The sequence below is a fragment of the Oncorhynchus mykiss genome, chromosome 14, assembly GCF_057628025.1.
Source record: "Oncorhynchus mykiss isolate SJ-2025 chromosome 14, ASM5762802v1, whole genome shotgun sequence".
Classification (NCBI taxonomy): Eukaryota; Metazoa; Chordata; class Actinopteri; order Salmoniformes; family Salmonidae; genus Oncorhynchus; species Oncorhynchus mykiss.
The window spans coordinates 37,912,433-37,929,856 of NC_143035.1; the positions used below are offsets into that span (position 1 = coordinate 37,912,433).

The following is a 17,424-nucleotide window of genomic DNA, read 5'->3' on the forward strand; positions in this document are numbered from 1 at the left end:
TCTTATTCTGTTCTGATTCCTAGGACCCTCTATGTCTATCATAGTGTTTGATTATACATCTACATTTTCCTAAATTGTGTATTATCAAACAAAATTGGTAATGTGTTCTATTAAATGTACACTACCTTTCAAAGTTTGGGGTTATTTAGAAATGTCCTTGTTTTTTTTAAAGAAAAGCACATTAAAGTCCAGCATCCCGAAGTACCCTCTTCACTGTTGACGTTCAGACTGGTGTTTTGCGGATACTATTTAATCAAGCTGCCAGTTAAGGACTTGTGAGGCATCTGTTTCTCAACCTAGATACTCTAATGCACTTGTCCTCTTGCTCAGTTGTGCACCGGGGCCTCCAACTCCTCTTTTTATTCTGGTTAGAGCCAGTTTGCGCTGATCTGTGAAGGGAGTAGTACACAGCCTTCTACGAGATCTTCAGTTTCTTTGCAATTTCTCTCATGGAATAGCCTTCATTTATCAGAACAAGAATAGACTGACGAGTTTCAGAAGAAAGTGCTTTGTTTCTGGCCATTCTGAGCCTGTAATTGAACCCACAAATGCTGATGCTCCAGATATACAACTAGTCTAAAGAAGGCCAGTTTTATTGCTTCTTTAATCAGGACAACAGTTTTCAGCTGTGCTTAAATAATTACAAAAGGGTTTTCTAATGATCAATTCGCCTTATAAAATGATAAACTTGGATTAGCTAACACAACATGCCATTGGAACACAGGAGTGATGGTTGCTGATAATGGGCCTCTGTACGCCTATGTCTGCCGTTTCCAGCCACAATAGTCATTCAGCAATGTCTAATCTGTATTTCTGATCAATTTGATGTCATTTTAATGGACAAAAAAAAAAAGTGATTTTCTTTCAAAAACAAGGACATTTCTAAATGACCACTAAACCTTTGAACGGTAGTGTATCTACAATGTCTAGGATCCATTTAGGTATCAGATGAATGTGTGTTTGTCCATGGAATGAAAGGGTTAACCTCAGTCGTGTGGATTGAGCTGCATTACACTAGTAGCCTAATAGACCTGAAGTCTGGAACAATAAAAATGTTGTCGTGGTCGGGCGAGATCGACGGTGACGTCACACGTTAGCGGGCGTCCATCTTGGTAATGATCAAAACTCATTGATCGAAACCTGTGGATGTCACACCCTGATCTGCTTCACTTGTTCTTGTCTCCACCCCGAGACTATGAAACGCACCTCATTCCCTGTATCGAGCTCTAGTCAAAAGTAGTGCACTATATAGGGGAGTAGGGTGCCCTTTGGGATGCAAAACCCTGTATAGGGCACTTCTTTTGACCAGAGCCCTATGGTCCTAGTGCACTATATAGAGGGAGAAGGGAATGCAGAGTAGGTCTAACCCTTGGTAGCGTCCATGCCTCCCACAGCGTAGAGTACTCCTACAGTGGACTTCCTGGGTTTGGTCCTGGGGCTCTGGAACATGAGGCGACGCTCTGGCAGCAGATGGTACTTCATGGCTTCCATTAGAAGCTTCTGGCATTCCAGGTCATCTGAGAACATGGTGTTGTTCTCCAGGTCAGCTAGGAGCTGGAATTGAAGGGGAGTTATTTTCTGTTCAGTTCAGTAAATCGTTATTATATCTTAATGGCGATTTTAAGTGCAGCATAAAAAAAAGATGTATGAAAATACACAACACGTACAAAGAAAACTGTGTGATTGTATAACCTAAATGTACTTATTTCAACCCGGAAGCAGAAACATTCAACCAGGAAGCAGTAACATTCAACCAGGAAGCAGTAACGTTCAACCAGGAAGCAGTAACATTCAACCAGGAAGCAGTAACCAGTAAGGGTCCATTGTCCTCTGGTCAAATGTACTGCACTATATAGTGAATAGGGTGCCATTTGTGATGAAGTCATTGATAACCTACTGACTACCTGTGGAGGTAGAAGAGGCAGGCGGATTTCGGCCAGGAGCACCCCAAGGTCCTGCTGGCGATGCTGAACGTCGAACCGCACCCACATCATCAGAGCCTGGAAAACGGTCTCCTCATCTGGTATGTTTATGTCGTCACTGGCCAAGAGTTTGACGATCTCAGCCGTAGGAAGCAGGAGAAACTCCTGGTTCTGAATCACCTCTAGGAAGTGCTCCTGAAACAGGGATGTAATCAGGAAGGAGGACTTAGTGGGAAAGGGAAAAATATTGCAACCCAATCTTACAGATGAGGGTCACCAAAACCCTGGTTTCATCTGGACGTTGGGTTGCAAAATACAAAATACATGCAATTTTCAGGTGTTGCCCGGATAGAAAAGACAATGTATAAATGAAAGAAGACATCACTTGTTGCATGTAGAAGTTAGTCATTCATTGGGTAAGTAAGTACATTAGGTTGATAAATCGGTTAAGTAGATCCAGGGTAAACGTTTTGTCGGTAGGTGGATTGTTGTTTACAACAACAAATTAATTATCCATGTACCCGAAATCAGGAGTAGAATTATACACTCTTGGAGAACGTGATTAAGAAACATCCTGAGCTGTCAGTCTCAGGAGCTCGATATACAGTCAATACCGACCGAATGCCTCGTTTGTTACTCGGTTGATGGATTCTCAGAATTTGACTGACATAGGAAGAAATCAGTGGATAAATCGGACGGTGAACTTATTTAAACCTAATGAGCAACAAAATGTGGACATCAATGCTGCTAACATGGGCCAACATGACCTCTAAGCCACAGAGCGGAAAGGAAAGGGGTGGGGGGGGTGTACCTAGTCAGTAGTAGAACTGAATGCATTCAACTGGGATGTGTCATCCGTATTTACCACAGATTAATCACGTAACTGTTATCAGATCTCTGTGCTAGTAGAGAACATAGCGACAACACAGATTCATGTTCCTGTTGTTGGTCATCATCCCAGGCTATAACCAGTCTATAAACACAGTACATGTATATATACTACGGCTTTGTGTTATTGTCTCTACTAAGCGTCTTCAATGACTCTCTCTGGATAGTACCAGATGCTATATAAAAGCCCTTTATGCTTCTTTGTATTGTTCAACATGCAGGAGATATAAAGGACTAGAACAAAATCTGTTGTCTAGGAACAAGACCCTGAGCTGTTATCTATTGCACCAGCAATAATAAATGTTGACACGTTTAACATTTGCTTAGATGCAAGTGCCCTAACAATTACGAAAAGTAAGCATTATTAATTTAATCATTAATCTGTTACAAATTACAGTTGGCTTCACCAGAATCTATTACGATTGGGCTTTAGTATCTTAGCAGCGACAAGCCTAATGAAGTTAGTCTCCTTCAGTGATCTGTTCTGGTAATCGAGAAGGACAGATCTTACAACTTACACGCTGTTGTTTGACGTTGGTATAGATTCATTATTTGTAATTACCATCAGCCAGAATGCTGACAACAACTTAATACATTGATTGTGCTGGCTACACTGCAGACTCTTCGATTCACAGACATGTACAGGGTGAGTCCAAAATGGCACCCTATTCCCTATATAGTGCACTACTTTCAACCAGAGCCCTATTCCCTATATAGTGCAATACTTTCCACCAGAGCCCTAATCCCTATATAGTGCACTACTTTCAACCAGAGCCCTATTCCCTATATAGTGCAATTCTTTCCACCAGAGCCCTAATCCCTATATAGTGCACTACTTTCAACCAGAGCCCTATTCCCTATATAGTGCACTACTTTCAACCAGAGCCCTATTCCCTATATAGTGCACTACTTTCAACCAGAGCCCTATTCCCTATATAATGCACTACTTTTTAACCAAAACCCTGTGGGCCCTGGTCAAAAGCAGTGTACGATATAGTGAATCGGATGCCATTTCAGACACACCCCATTCATTCTACAAGAAGACAAACCTGAGGTAAGAAACAGTGGGGAAAAGAAACTACCCAAGTGTCTACCCAAGAAGAAAGATTTTTTTTAAATGTGCATGAGATGCTTTGGTTGAGTTTGTTTAGTTGAAACAGAAATTCTAGCACTAATCTGAAATGTTTTTGTTTTTTTAAAGAAGGCTAATTCTGACAAAAGCCTACTGAAATCTAACGTGAAGACTTTAACAACAGGGCCTTGGTCAAAGAAAGCAGGTCAAGGTTTAGGACACAGCATGATTGAGTCTATATAGAGGAAAAATTACACTTCCTCTCACAAAGGAACAGGATTTCACAAAACATAGAACATCCATCCAGCGTAAACTAGCGGAAAAAAACATCCTTATCAAAATAACAAGCTGTTGATTCAGAAACCAGATGACAGTTGTACAGGAAGCTCTGTGACTCTCCGTATGTGTACTAAATGGTACCCTATTCCCTATATGGTGCACTTGGCTCTGGTCAAAAGGTAGTGCACTATATAGCAAATATGGTGCAATTTGGACCATTTCTTCCATGTTCCTTATTGGAGGGATTGAACAGGAAGTGGTAGTGCATGGATGAACCTCACTGTCCTAGACAGGGCTCTATTTAAACAGAGCCCAGTAGATAGAACAACTATCTCCATAAGTTGTTTACTTCGTCAGTCGGAGACAGCAGAGGACATTATATAGTAAATAAATGCTGGATCTTCTCGATCCCGTGGAAAATGTTTGAAATAAATATTACAGCTGTATTTTGGAAAACCCCAACCTGCCTGTCAAAACATCAGCAGACATGTCTCAGCGTTATTAGATCCACAAATTAGCTAACCTTGATCCAAGAAAGGACAACACAAATGTATTTCAATCAAATCCTAGAGTTGAAAAGGATATTTGTACTTTAGCTAAGCATTCAATGGCATTCAACCCTAACAATGTGATGTAAACCTAATGCAACCTCCAAAGGAACACATGCAAACAGCCCAAAAAAAACATATTTGAATGTAATTTTTTGGAGTTTAGGCTGTGTAAATCTGGTTAGATTCCTACCATAGTGTAGTTGTGGGCCACGTTGAGCAGATCCATGCATCCCTGGGCGTCAGCGAAGGAGCGTATCCCCAGGCAGTTAGATGGATGGAGTTGTTTCATGAGGAAGTTACAGCAGACCTCAATGACTTGTGAGAGCTGCAGAAGGCAGGCTGCAGCCAATAGACTCTCTATGGTCTCCTCCTTCAATTCAAGGACACCTGCAACATTATCAAGATATGTTGTCACAGAGAACAATGGAAGTAGAGCTTCATATGAGCTCCCAAAACTTTACCAGGCCTGGGGCACAGAGGAGAAAATAACCAAAAACATCACCAGGCCTGGGGCACAGGGGAGAAAATTACTAAAAACATCGCCAGGCCTGGACAGGGGAGAAAATAACGAAAAACATCACCAGGCCTGGACAGGGGAGAAAATTACTAAAAACATCACCAAGCCTGGGGTACAGGGGAGAAAATTACTAAAAACATCACCAGGCCTGGGTCACAGGGGATAAAATTACTAAAAACATCACCAGGCCTGGGTCACAGGAGATAAAATTACTATAAACATCACCAGGCCTGGGTCACAGGGGATAAAATTACTATAAACATCACCAAGCCTGGGGTACAGGGGAGAAAATAACTAAAAACATCACCAGGCCTGGGGCACAGGGGAGAAAATTACTAAAAACATCACCAAGCCTGGGGCACAGGGGAGAAAATTACTAAAAACATCACCAAGCCTGGGCAGGGGAGAAAATCACTAAAAACATCACCAAGCCTGGGCCACAGGGGAGAAAATTACTAAAAACATCACCAAGCCTGGGGCACAGGGGAGAACATTACTAAAAACATCACCAGGCCTGGGGCACAGGGGAGAAAATTACTAAAAACATCACCAAGCCGGGGCAGGGGAGAAAATCACTAAAAACATCACCAAGCCTGGGGCACAGAGGAGAAAATTACTAAAAACATCACCAAGCCTGGGGCACAGGGGAGAAAATTACTAAAAACATCACCAGGCCTGGGGCACAGGGGAGAAAATTACTAAAAACATCACCAAGCCTGGGGCACAGGGGAGAAAATTACTAAAAACATCACCAGGCCAGGGGCATAGGGGAGAAAATTACTAAAAACATCACCAGGCCTGGGGCACAGGGGAGAAAATTGCTAAAAACATCACCAGGCCTGGGGCACAGGGGAGAAAATTACTAAAAACATCACCAGGCCTGGGCCACAGGGGAGAAATTACTAAAAACATCACCAGGCCTGGGGCACAGGGGAGAAATTACTAAAAACATCACCAGGTCTGGGGCACAGGGGAGAAAACTAAAAACATCACCAGGCCTGGGGCACAGGGGAGAAAGTTACTAAAAACATCACCAGGCCTGGGCCACAGGGGAGAAATTACTAAAAACATCACCAGGCCTGGGGCACAGGGGAGAAATTACTAAAAACATCACCAGGCCTGGGGCACAGGGGAGAAAACTAAAAACATCACCAGGCCTGGGGCACAGGGGAGAAAATTACTAAAAACATCACCAGGCCTGGGGCACAGGGGATAAAATGACTAAAAACATCACCAGGCCTGGGTCACAGGGGAGAAAATTACTAAAAACATCACCAGGCCTGGGGCACAGGGGAGAAAATTACTAAAAACATCACCAAGCCTGGGGCACAGGGGAGAAAATTACTAAAAACATCACCAGGCCTGGGGCACAGGGGAGAAAATTACTAAAAACATCACCAGGCCTGGGGCACAGCGGAGAAAATGGCAGATTGACAGATGTGGGGATTTGATGCTGCCCTTTAAACACCAGCCGGCTCCATGGGTATTACTGGGTGGATACGTTCAAATGGCACCATTTTCCTCATTTAGAGTGTTGTTTTGACCGAGCACTTTGGGCCGTGGTCCAAAGTAGTGCACTTCATAGGAAATAGGGTGTCATTTGAGATACATAAATGAGTGTTGCGGAGTACTCACCAGTGTAGGCAAAGTGGACCAGAGATCTCAAGGCTTCTGGATCCACCCCCTCCATCTTGATCTCCTCCTGTTTGGCCTCTCTCACGTCGCTGGTGAACATGGCAGCAAAGTAGTCAGATACTGCACTGAGGACCAATCTGTATGGGACAACATCAACAAGTTAGTTGTCAGAGAATGCACTGAGGAGGGAGCTGAGAGGGAGCTCTGATGAGAGAGGCCTGTCATTTTCATCATAGGCACACTTCAACCATGACAGACAAAATGAGAAAAAAAATCCAGAAAATCACATTGTAATGAATTTATTTGCAAATTATGGTGGAAAATAAGTATTTGGTCATCTACAAACAAGCAAGATTTCTGGCTCTCACAGACCTGTAACTCCTTCTTTAAGAGGCTCCTCTGTCCTCCACTCGTTACCTGTATTAATGGCACTTGTTTGAACTTGTTATCAGTATAAAAGACACCTGTCCACAACCTCAAACAGTCACACTCCAAACTCCACTATGGCAAAGACCAAAGAGCTGTCAAAGGACACCAGAAACAAAATTGTAGACCTGCACCAGGCTGGGAAGACTGAATCTGCAATAGGTAAGCAGCTTGGTTTGAAGAAATCAACTGTGGGAGCAATTATTAGGAAATGGAAGACATACAAGACCACTGATAATCTCCCTCGATCTGGGGCTCCACGCAAGATCTCACCCCGTTGGGTCAAAATGATCACAAGAACGGTGGGCAAAAATCCCAGAACCACACGGGGGGACCTAGTGAATGACCTGCAGAGAGCTGGGACCAAAGTAACAAAGCCTATCATCAGTAACACACTACGCCGCCAGGGACTCCTGCAGTGCCAGACGTGTCCCCCTGCTTAAGCCAGTACATGTCCAGGCCCGTCTGAAGTTTGCTAGAGAGAATTTGGATGATCCAGAAGAAGATTGGGAAAATGTCATATGGTCAGATGAAACCAAAATATAACTTTTTGGTAAAAACTCAACTCGTCGTGTTTGGAGGATAAATAATGCTGAGTTGCATCCAAAGAACACCATACCTACTGTGAAGCATGGGGGTGGAAACATCATGCTTTGGGGCTGTTTTTCTGCAAAGGGACCAGGACGACTGATCCGTGTAAAGGAAAGAATGAATGGGGCCATGTATCGTGAGCTTTTGAGTGAAAACCTCCTTCCATCAGCAAGGGCATTGAAGATGAACCGTGACTGTGTCTTTCAGCATGACAATGATCCCAAACCCCCCGCCCGGGCAACAAAGGAGTGGCTTCGTAAGAAGCAATTCAAGGTCCTGGAGTAGCCTAGCCAGTCTCCAGATCTCAACCCCATATAAAATATTTGGAGGGAGTTGAAAGTCCAAAACATCACTGCTCTAGAGGAGATCTGCATAGAGGAATGGGCCAAAATACCAGCAACAGTGTGTGAAAACCTTGTGAAGACTTACAGAAAACGTTTGACCTCTGTCTTTGCCTACAAAGGGTATATAACAAAGTATTGAGATAAACTTTTGTAGGTGACCAAATACTTATTTTCCACCATAAATTGCAAATAAATTAATTAAAAATCCTACAATGTGATTTTCTGGATTTTTTTCCCCTCATTTTGTCCGTCATAGTTGAAGTGTACCTATGATGAAAGTTAATTGGTGGCTGACTAAATGCTTTTTTGCCCCACTATATATCAGACAGACAGTATACCAGGTGGTATATCAGACAGACAGTATTCCAGTTGGTATGTCAGACAGACAGTAATCCAGGTGGTATATCAGACAGACAGTATACCAGGTGGTATATCAGACAGATAGTATACCAAGTGGTATGTCAGACAGACAGTATTCCAGGTGGTATGTCAGACAGACAGTATACCATGCGATATATCAGACAGACAGTTTACCAGCTTGAGCAATTATGGTGCCATGTTTTCACATATAGCCCTGAATCCAACTTTGATTTACAAGTAGAATGGTTGGCTGGCTGGGTGTTTCAGTGATGTTAGGACACCCCTCAGTGATTTACAAGTAGAATGACTGACTGGCTGGCTGGGTGTTTCAGTGATGTTGGGACACACCTCAGTGATTTACAGGTAGATTGACTGACTAACTGGCTGGCTGGGTGTTTCAGTGATGTTGTGACACACCTCAATGATTTACAGGTAGATTGACTGACTAACTGGCTGGCTGGGTGTTTCAGTGATGTTGGGACACACCTCAGTGATTTACAGGTAGAATGACTGACTGGCTGGCTGGGGGTTTCAGTGATGTTGGGACCGACCTCATGGATTCTCTAACTGCCCCTAACAGCTTCCCCTTGTGTTCTGCATAACGACATCCAATTTGTTGAACCAGTGCATGAAAAAAATAGAAATGAAAGTATCTCATAAACAACATTTACAATTACTACCAACAGATAAAAGACTCAAGAGTTCTAATCGTGTTTCTGTCTCCGTCTGGTTTGCTTCACAAGTCTGCTGATGTAAAAAGCTGTAATGGGGAGTAATTATTAAAAGCTGCTAAGCACAAGGAAATTAGTTTTCTTTGGGATGTGTTTACTAAGAATACAGAGGATATTATGGTCTGTCCTCTACAGAACAACTTTTGTACATGCATGATATATTCGGGTTGTACTAACTGTCATGTAAATGATTGATATTTACGTTTATGTTATTTATGTTTTTTCGATTGCCCTGTTGAAGCCATGCAAACATGTTTTATCAAAGTCTATGGTTTTTTTTTTGTTGTTGCTTTTTTTTTTTAAAACACACCCACTCAGTAAACAGTCATTTCTGTGTCCTCAAATTGCTATCTGATGCAGGCCCTTCTGAAATAAGAGCACACCTTGTTAATTAGATGGTACTAATTACTGTACAGTTGATCAACGTCTTGTGTTGTCTGAGATGGTGGTCAGTGAAAGGACTCTTACATGTGGCTATCTTAATAATATTGGTTACCTATATTGTGTCCTACTTTTAACTAAAGCCCTATGTGCCGTGGTCAAAAGAAGTGCACTTTATAGGGAATAGGGTGTCACTTGGGACACAGACATATTGATCCTGAAGTGTTTCCAGGAGAGCTCTAACCCAGTGGGCAGGTGAAATTAAATTTAAGAAGAGCAGCAGGTACTGACCTGTGAGCCGGGATCTTATGATCTCCTGCTATCAAGACAACATCACACAGCTGCTTGTGCTGAAGATAGGTCTCCATCTTGCGAAAGGTTTCTTCCGCATGGTTTGTAGCCTGGAAGAACTCATCCGAGCCGTTGGAGCTCATCCTAGAGGAGGACGAGGAAGAGGAAGAGGAGGAGAAGGAGGTGGAGGAGGAGGAGAAGGAGGAGGAGGTGGAGGGGGAGGAGGTGGAGGAGGGGGAAGAGGTGGAGGGGGAGGAGGAGGAGGAGGAGGAGGGGGGGAGGAGGAGGTGGTGGAGGAGGAGGAGGGGGGAGGGGGAGGAGGTGGAGGAGGAGAGGGAGGGGGGGAGGAGGAGGAGGAGGAGGTGGAGGAGAAGGAGGAGGAGGATGAGGGGGAGGAGGAGGAGGTGAAGGAGGGGGAGGTGGAGGAGGAGGAGGGGTAGGAGGAGGAGGAGGAGGAGGGTACATGTATATGTAAATAATCATGGTTATAGCCCTACACAGTAGAAGTTACATGACCATATAATGCTACTAATATCTATATTTTTGAGACCAGACATGGGACTGTGAATAGAACATATTATTTGATAAGTGGAATGCAATCCACATTTGGTAGTATTCCAACCCCCCCCCCCCCCACCCACCCACCCACACACCTACCCACACACACACACACACACACACACACACACACACACACACACACACACACACACACACACACACACACACACACACACACACAGAAACCGAGAGAAGTACAGTCCCAATAGGAGAACTCTTTAAATAATATTTTTGGTTCCAGGTAGAACCTTTTTCGGGTTTACACTTTACACAGAGGTTTCTACTGTACATGGGGACAGTCGAAGAACCTTTTTGGAGCCCTTTTTTCAAAGAGTGTACCTAGCAGACCTAAAAGGTATATTGTATCACAATCAAAAGTAACACAGTCAGCATAGTGATGTGACAAAACCCAACTTGCTGTGCGGCAGGCAAACATCATTTTATAGGCTAAACCGGCATCTTTCAGTAAGTTAATATCGCAGAGGTACAGTAAGTAACTATGTCAGAGGTACAGTAAGTAACTATGTCAGAGGTACAGTAAGTAACTATGTCAGAGGTACAGTAAGTAACTATGTCAGAGGTACAGTAAGTTACTATGTCAGAGGTACAGTAAGTTAATATGTCAGAGGTACAGTAAGTTACTATGTCAGAGGTTCAGTAAGTCAATATGTCAGAGGTTCAGTAAGTCAATATGTCAGAGGTACAGTAAGTTACTATGTCAGAGGTACAGTAAGTTAATATGTCAGAGGTACAGTAAGTTCATATGTCAGAGGTACAGTAAGTTACTATGTCAGAGGTACAGTAAGTTACTATGTCAGAGGTACAGTAAGTTACTATGTCAGAGGTACAGTAAGTTACTATGTCAGAGGTACAGTAAGTTACTATGTCATGGGTACAGTAAGTTACTATGTCAGAGGTACAGTAAGTTACTATGTCAGAGGTACAGTAAGTTACTATGTCAGAGGTACAGTAAATTAATATGTCAGAGGTACAGTAAGTTACTATGTCAGAGGTACAGTAAATTAATATGTCAGAGGTACAGTAAGTTACTATGTCAGAGGTACAGTAAGTTACTATGTCAGAGGTACAGTAAGTTACTATGTCAGAGGTACAGTAAGTTACTATGTCAGAGGTACAGTAAGTTACTATGTCAGAGGTACAGTAAGTTACTATGTCAGAGGTACAGTAAGTTACTATGTCAGAGGTACAGTAAGTTACTATGTCAGAGGTACAGTAAGTTACTATTGAAGAGGTACAGTAAGTTACTATTGAAGAGGTACAGTAAGTTACTATGTCAGAGGTACAGTAAGTTACTATTGATGAGGTACAGTAAGTTACTATTGAAGAGGTACAGTAAGTTACTATGTCAGAGGTACAGTAAGTTACTATTGAAAAGGTACAGTAAGTTACTATGTCAGAGGTTCAGTAAGTCAATATGTCAGAGGTACAGTAAGTTAATATGTCAGAGGTACAGTAAGTCAATATGTCAGAGGTACAGTAAGTTACTATGTCAGAGGTACAGTGAGTTACTATGTCAGAGGTACAGTGAGTTACTATGTCAGAGGTACAGTAAGTTACTATGTCAGAGGTACAGTAAGTACGAGGTAAGTACTACTTATAGGTAAGTACTGCAGAACTAAAGCAATGATACTCGTTACTGCTAGGTACAATAAGTGCGTACCAAGCAGACCTGAAAGGTATTTTTTTATCACAATCGACGTAACACAGTCAGCATAGTGATATGACAAAACCCAACTTGCTATGCGGCAGGCAAGCATCATTTTATAGACTAAACTGCCATCTTTCTCCACCAGTCTGAGCCGAATTAAAAGTGTAACAACTAAATTGCGTACCTAAGTGGATAAAGAAACTGAGCGCTAACTCCAACGGGACAGGCTGCTTACAAATCTAGGCAACTCCCGCCTCGCCTTCCAAACAAAATGTTTTTTTTTTTTTAATAGACATGGTCTAAGCAAGCGAGCTGGCTTCCAGTTTACAGTATTGTGTTAATTCTGTATTCTGAGCCCCGCTCCCCAAAGACCGGAAGATTACATGCTGTTTTACAGAGTATAAATAATCCTTCAGACTTGTGCCAAATAATTCAGGCCAGTTACTTTGGTGTCCTTCACTGGGGGGAGAGAGAAAATCCACTTGCTGACATTTAAGTCGTTTGTTACACTGAAATAATCAGTCGCAACTGTCAGAGAGAATTAACCGATTCTAAAAGTTGTTTCTATGAGGAGATTCGTAGTTTTCAAAGTTTTTTGGATCACACTGTGACATGGGAGAATGCACAGAAATGTCAACATCTATGACGGGTATGTTATCAGTCTACACCACCACAGAAACAGAATCCACACATACAGGACAACTTGTGGCTTTCGACTTTTCAGAAAATATTGTATATATGCTTGAGGCTGTGGACCACAGCCTATTGTAGAGACCTTTATTGGGGAGCTTTATGATAAATCCATCTGTAGATTATTGCCCTGTCTGACTCAGGGAGTCTTGCGCTCATACCAAATAGATCCCTATTCCCTATATAGTGAACTACTTTTGACCAGGGCCCATAGGAGGCCATTTGGGACATTGATTGCAACATGAAACTAGACTGAATAAGGACTGGGACTGTAAAACTGAGACGTATCACCTCTGTACGGGCTCAAAGGAACGCTGTAAAGTTTTTTGAGGTACAGTAAGTTAGTATGTCAGAGGTACAGTAAGTTAATATGTCAGAGGTACAGTAAGTTACTATGTCAGAGGTACAGTAAGTTACTATGTCAGAGGTACAGTAAGTTACTATGTCAGAGGTACAGTAAGTTACTATGTCAGAGGTACAGTAAGTTAATATGTCAGAGGTACAGTAGGTTAACATGTCAGAGGTACAGGAAGTTAATATGTCAGAGGTACAGTAAATTAATATGTCAGAGGTACAGTAAGTTAACATGTCAGAGGTACAGTAAATTACAATGTCAGAGGTACAGTAAGTTAACATGTCAGAGGTACAGTAAGTTAACATGTCAGAGGTACAGTAAGTTAATATGTCAGAGGTACAGTAAGTTAACATGTCAGAGGTACAGGAAGTTAATATGTCAGAGGTACAGTAAATTAATATGTCAGAGGTACAGTAAGTTAATATGTCAGAGGTACAGTAAGTTAACATGTCAGAGGTACAGTAAGTTAACATGTCAGAGGTACAGTAAATTACAATGTCAGAGGTACAGTAAGTTAACATGTCAGAGGTACAGTAAGTTAACATGTCAGAGATACAGTAAGTTAATATGTCAGAGGTACAGTAAATTAATATGTCAGAGGTACAGGAAGTTAATATGTCAGAGGTACAGTAAATTAATATGTCAGAGGTACAGTAAGTTAACATGTCAGAGGTACAGTAAGTTAACATGTCAGAGATACAGTAAGTTAATATGTCGGAGGTACAGTAAGTTAACATGTCAGAGGTACAGGAAGTTAATATGTCAGAGGAACAGTAAGTTACTATGTCAGAGGAACAGTAAGTTAATATGTCAGAGGAACAGTAAGTTACTATGTCAGAGGAACAGTAAGTACGAGGTATGTACAGCAGAACTAAAGCAGGGATACTCGTTACTCCTCGTAACCCTTGAAGGAGGTGTCAAGATGTTGTTTGAAGTCCAGCATTGTAGTGAATTGCACGGGTAGCGAATAACCGATTTTCAAACATTCATCGCAGTTGAATGTCATAAGAACGTCAAGCACCTAACACTGCAAGCAAAATCTCAGTTTCCTTCCAGAATATGTTCATCCCTAATGGCATCTATTATATGCACAGTGCACAATCTTGGGAATAGAGTGCCAATCTGGGCTCAGCCATTGCATTGTTTTTCTACAGTTCTCTGTCTACTAGCTGTGGGGTCACAGATACAGCAACTTCCTCCTCCCACACCCTCCACCCAGTAACTGAACACTGTGGAGCTTGATTTATTAAGCAGAAATCACTACGGATCTGATCGATTACAACACAGCAATACTGTCTTAATCTGATAGATTACAACACAGAAATACTGCCTTAATCTGCTAGATTACAACACAGCAATACTGCCTTAATCTGATCGATTACAACACAGCCTTAATCTGATCGATTACAACACAGCAATACTGCCTTAATCTGATCGATTACAACACAGCAATACTGCCTTAATCTGATCGATTACAACACAGCAATACTGCCTTAATCTGATAGATTACAACACAGCAATACTTCCTTAATATAATAGTTTACAACACAGAAATTAATTGTGCCTTAATCTGACAGATACAACAATGTAAATATATTGCTCTAATATGACAGATTCAACAACATAAATACATTTCTCTAATATGATAGATTCAACAAAATAGCTACCAGTATGCCAATCTGTAACAGCAGCACCATTAAACTGTTTTCGGGACCTATATCACACCATTATCTGACAAAGTAAATTCAAAATGAGTCTTAAAAAAGGGTACTTTCAAACATCAACTATATTAAAACTCTGTCTTTAGGGTGGCAGGTAGCCTAGCGGTTAGAGCGTTGGGCCAGTAACCAGAAGGTTGCTGGATTGAAAGGGTTTGGGTTAAATGCGGAAGACACATTTCAGTTGAATACATTCAGTTGAACAACTGACTAGTTATCCCCCCCTTTCTCCTTTCTTCTATTGAATATCTAGTTGGCCTACGCTACATTTTAGAATATCTTATGTAATAATAATCTATAATATAATCCATTAAGCAGACACTTTTATCCAAAGCAATTTACAGTCATGCATGTATACATTTTGAAACGGGCCGTCCCGACGGTCGCAGCGTTTCAAGCACCATGGTCTACCAACAACCAACAGAGGACCTGATTGGATATTTGCACATCTCCTAGGATTACTCATTCCAAAGCAATATTTAAAGGTCATGGTTTATAAATCCTATTATAACTATAAGTGTGATCAGGATTACGGCAGCTAGCCCACTCCCCCCCCCCCCCCCCCCCATCTCTCTCTCTCTCTCTGCATTAGGTTGGTAAAGAAACTACTCAGACAAAGACCCACATGGCATGCCAAGTCGTCCACATAGAGGAACCTGGTCCATTAGATAATGCTTTGTCTCTGCTTCCTTTATGGTAAATCTGCCATGCTAGCGTTCAAATGTGTTGAGCAGAGAGAGTCATATTAATTAATTCATTCATTCATTCATTCATTCATTCATTCAGTGATATCACTTCATCCCAGCAGTCAAACAAGAGACTACCAAGCCTGAGCTGCAGATAATTCTGTCCCCCACCACCCTCACCATACTAACAGTCAGATTTCTAATGGTTTATGTCTGCTGTTTCATTTGTTGTTACAGATATCCTTTAATATGGGTATATCCGTGTGGCCCAAAGGCTAGCCAGCTTCTTTAACAGTATGGCATCTTTGTGTCTGTATCTACCAGAGGTATCTGGTCGAGAGAACAACCAAAGGTCTCTTTGTGTCTGTATCTACCAGAGGTATCTGGTCGAGAGAACAACCAAAGGTCTCTTTGTGTCTGTATCTACCAGAGGTATCTGGTCGAGAGAACAACCAAAGGTCTCTTTGTGTCTGTATCTACCAGAGGTATCTGGTCGAGAGAACAACCAAAGGTCTCTTTGTGTTTGAGAGCACGTGGAGGAAAATTGCTACGGCAATTAATGGAGAATGGTTATTGCCCCCAACATATCTCTCCCTCCCCTCTATTACGACCCCGCTGTGTGAGTCCCAAATAGCACCCTATTCCCTGGTCAATAGTAGTGCACTATATATGGAATAGGGTGCTATTTGGGACAACGCCATGTGTTGTAAATTATATCAGTAAAGTAGTGTTGTAACTGTGTTTTCTTGTCAGCTTAATGTCTACCAAGCCTTGATAGATAATGAAGGCTATAGCCGGTGAGATATTGATTCATTCTTTTCAATATTGAATAATATGTCAGGGGGGGAGGAAACTGTGAGTTGGTTTAAATGGAAAGGCATCCATCTGACTTTTACCCCCTTTGTTTTTACACTTCAGCAATTTAGCAGTCACTTCTCCAGAGAGACTTACAGGAGCAATTAGGGTTAATAAGAGTCTTGCACAAGGGCACATCAACAGATTTTAGTCAAAAACTAGAGAACTTTCGGTTACTGGCCTAACACTCTTAATCGCTAGGTTACCTGCCGCCCTTTAGAATTAGTGGTTTCATTTGCTGACTCAATCGTTCACATTTACAGCAGTGTGTGAGTGTTCCAAGCATTTGCTGATATGTCATATGTGCATAAAATATGCTTGATGTGCTGCTGAAAACATATTAAATGTAGAAATATAGTATTTGCAGTGGTAAGGAAAACTACATTCAATTCCTTAGTGAGATTTGGCATTCCACATACATATATGACCTATATGATTACTCTGCCGAGGCCTGGGGGACTTCAGGAAAGTGGAAATGTACATTTAAGTGGAAAATGTGCATGTGTCAGCAAACCACTTCCCCTAGTTTGCTGATGGCGGTTTTAAGGAACATCAAGATCCACACAATGTTTGCAATAATAAGAACGCTCATACAGTTACAGTTACCTGTTTGGCTAGGTCAATAGCAACACATTTGAAGAATAGAAACAAAACAACATTTTAATTGTAAAAGTGGTTGTTTGATTTCTTTGTATCTTGAAGTTTTTGTAAGAAATTCCTTTGTTATTAGGCTATACATCCTCCTACTGCTCGCGTATTCCACAAGCATTATGGGATCTGGGTCTACATCAGACTGGGTGTCAACCACCAACTGAGAGCCTATAAGCCATCATGAAAAACAACTGAGTTACTGCCGTTGACAGGGAGAAGGATTTGGTGTTTCTCTTCCAAGACGTTTGATC

At 41.8% G+C, this 17,424-nt stretch overlaps 1 long non-coding RNA gene and 1 pseudogene across 3 annotated transcripts in view; one reads left to right on the forward strand and one right to left on the reverse strand.

Moving 5' to 3' along the window:
- The window catches only part of LOC149978360 (uncharacterized), a 441,331-nt gene that overhangs the window by 21,605 nt on the left and 402,302 nt on the right, over nucleotides 1-17,424 (forward strand). The window lies entirely within an intron of this gene.
- Nucleotides 1-17,424, reverse strand: part of LOC110489226 (kelch-like protein 4) — a 40,781-nt pseudogene that overhangs the window by 14,215 nt on the left and 9,142 nt on the right. Inside the window, exons 2-6 of the transcript XR_016486383.1 lie at nucleotides 9,989-10,132; nucleotides 6,865-7,001; nucleotides 4,903-5,099; nucleotides 1,905-2,117; nucleotides 1,368-1,554 (exon numbers count right to left, since the gene is read on the reverse strand). The product of XR_016486383.1 is annotated as a kelch-like protein 4 (transcript). The remainder of the gene's footprint in view (nucleotides 1-1,367; nucleotides 1,555-1,904; nucleotides 2,118-4,902; nucleotides 5,100-6,864; nucleotides 7,002-9,988; nucleotides 10,133-17,424) is intronic.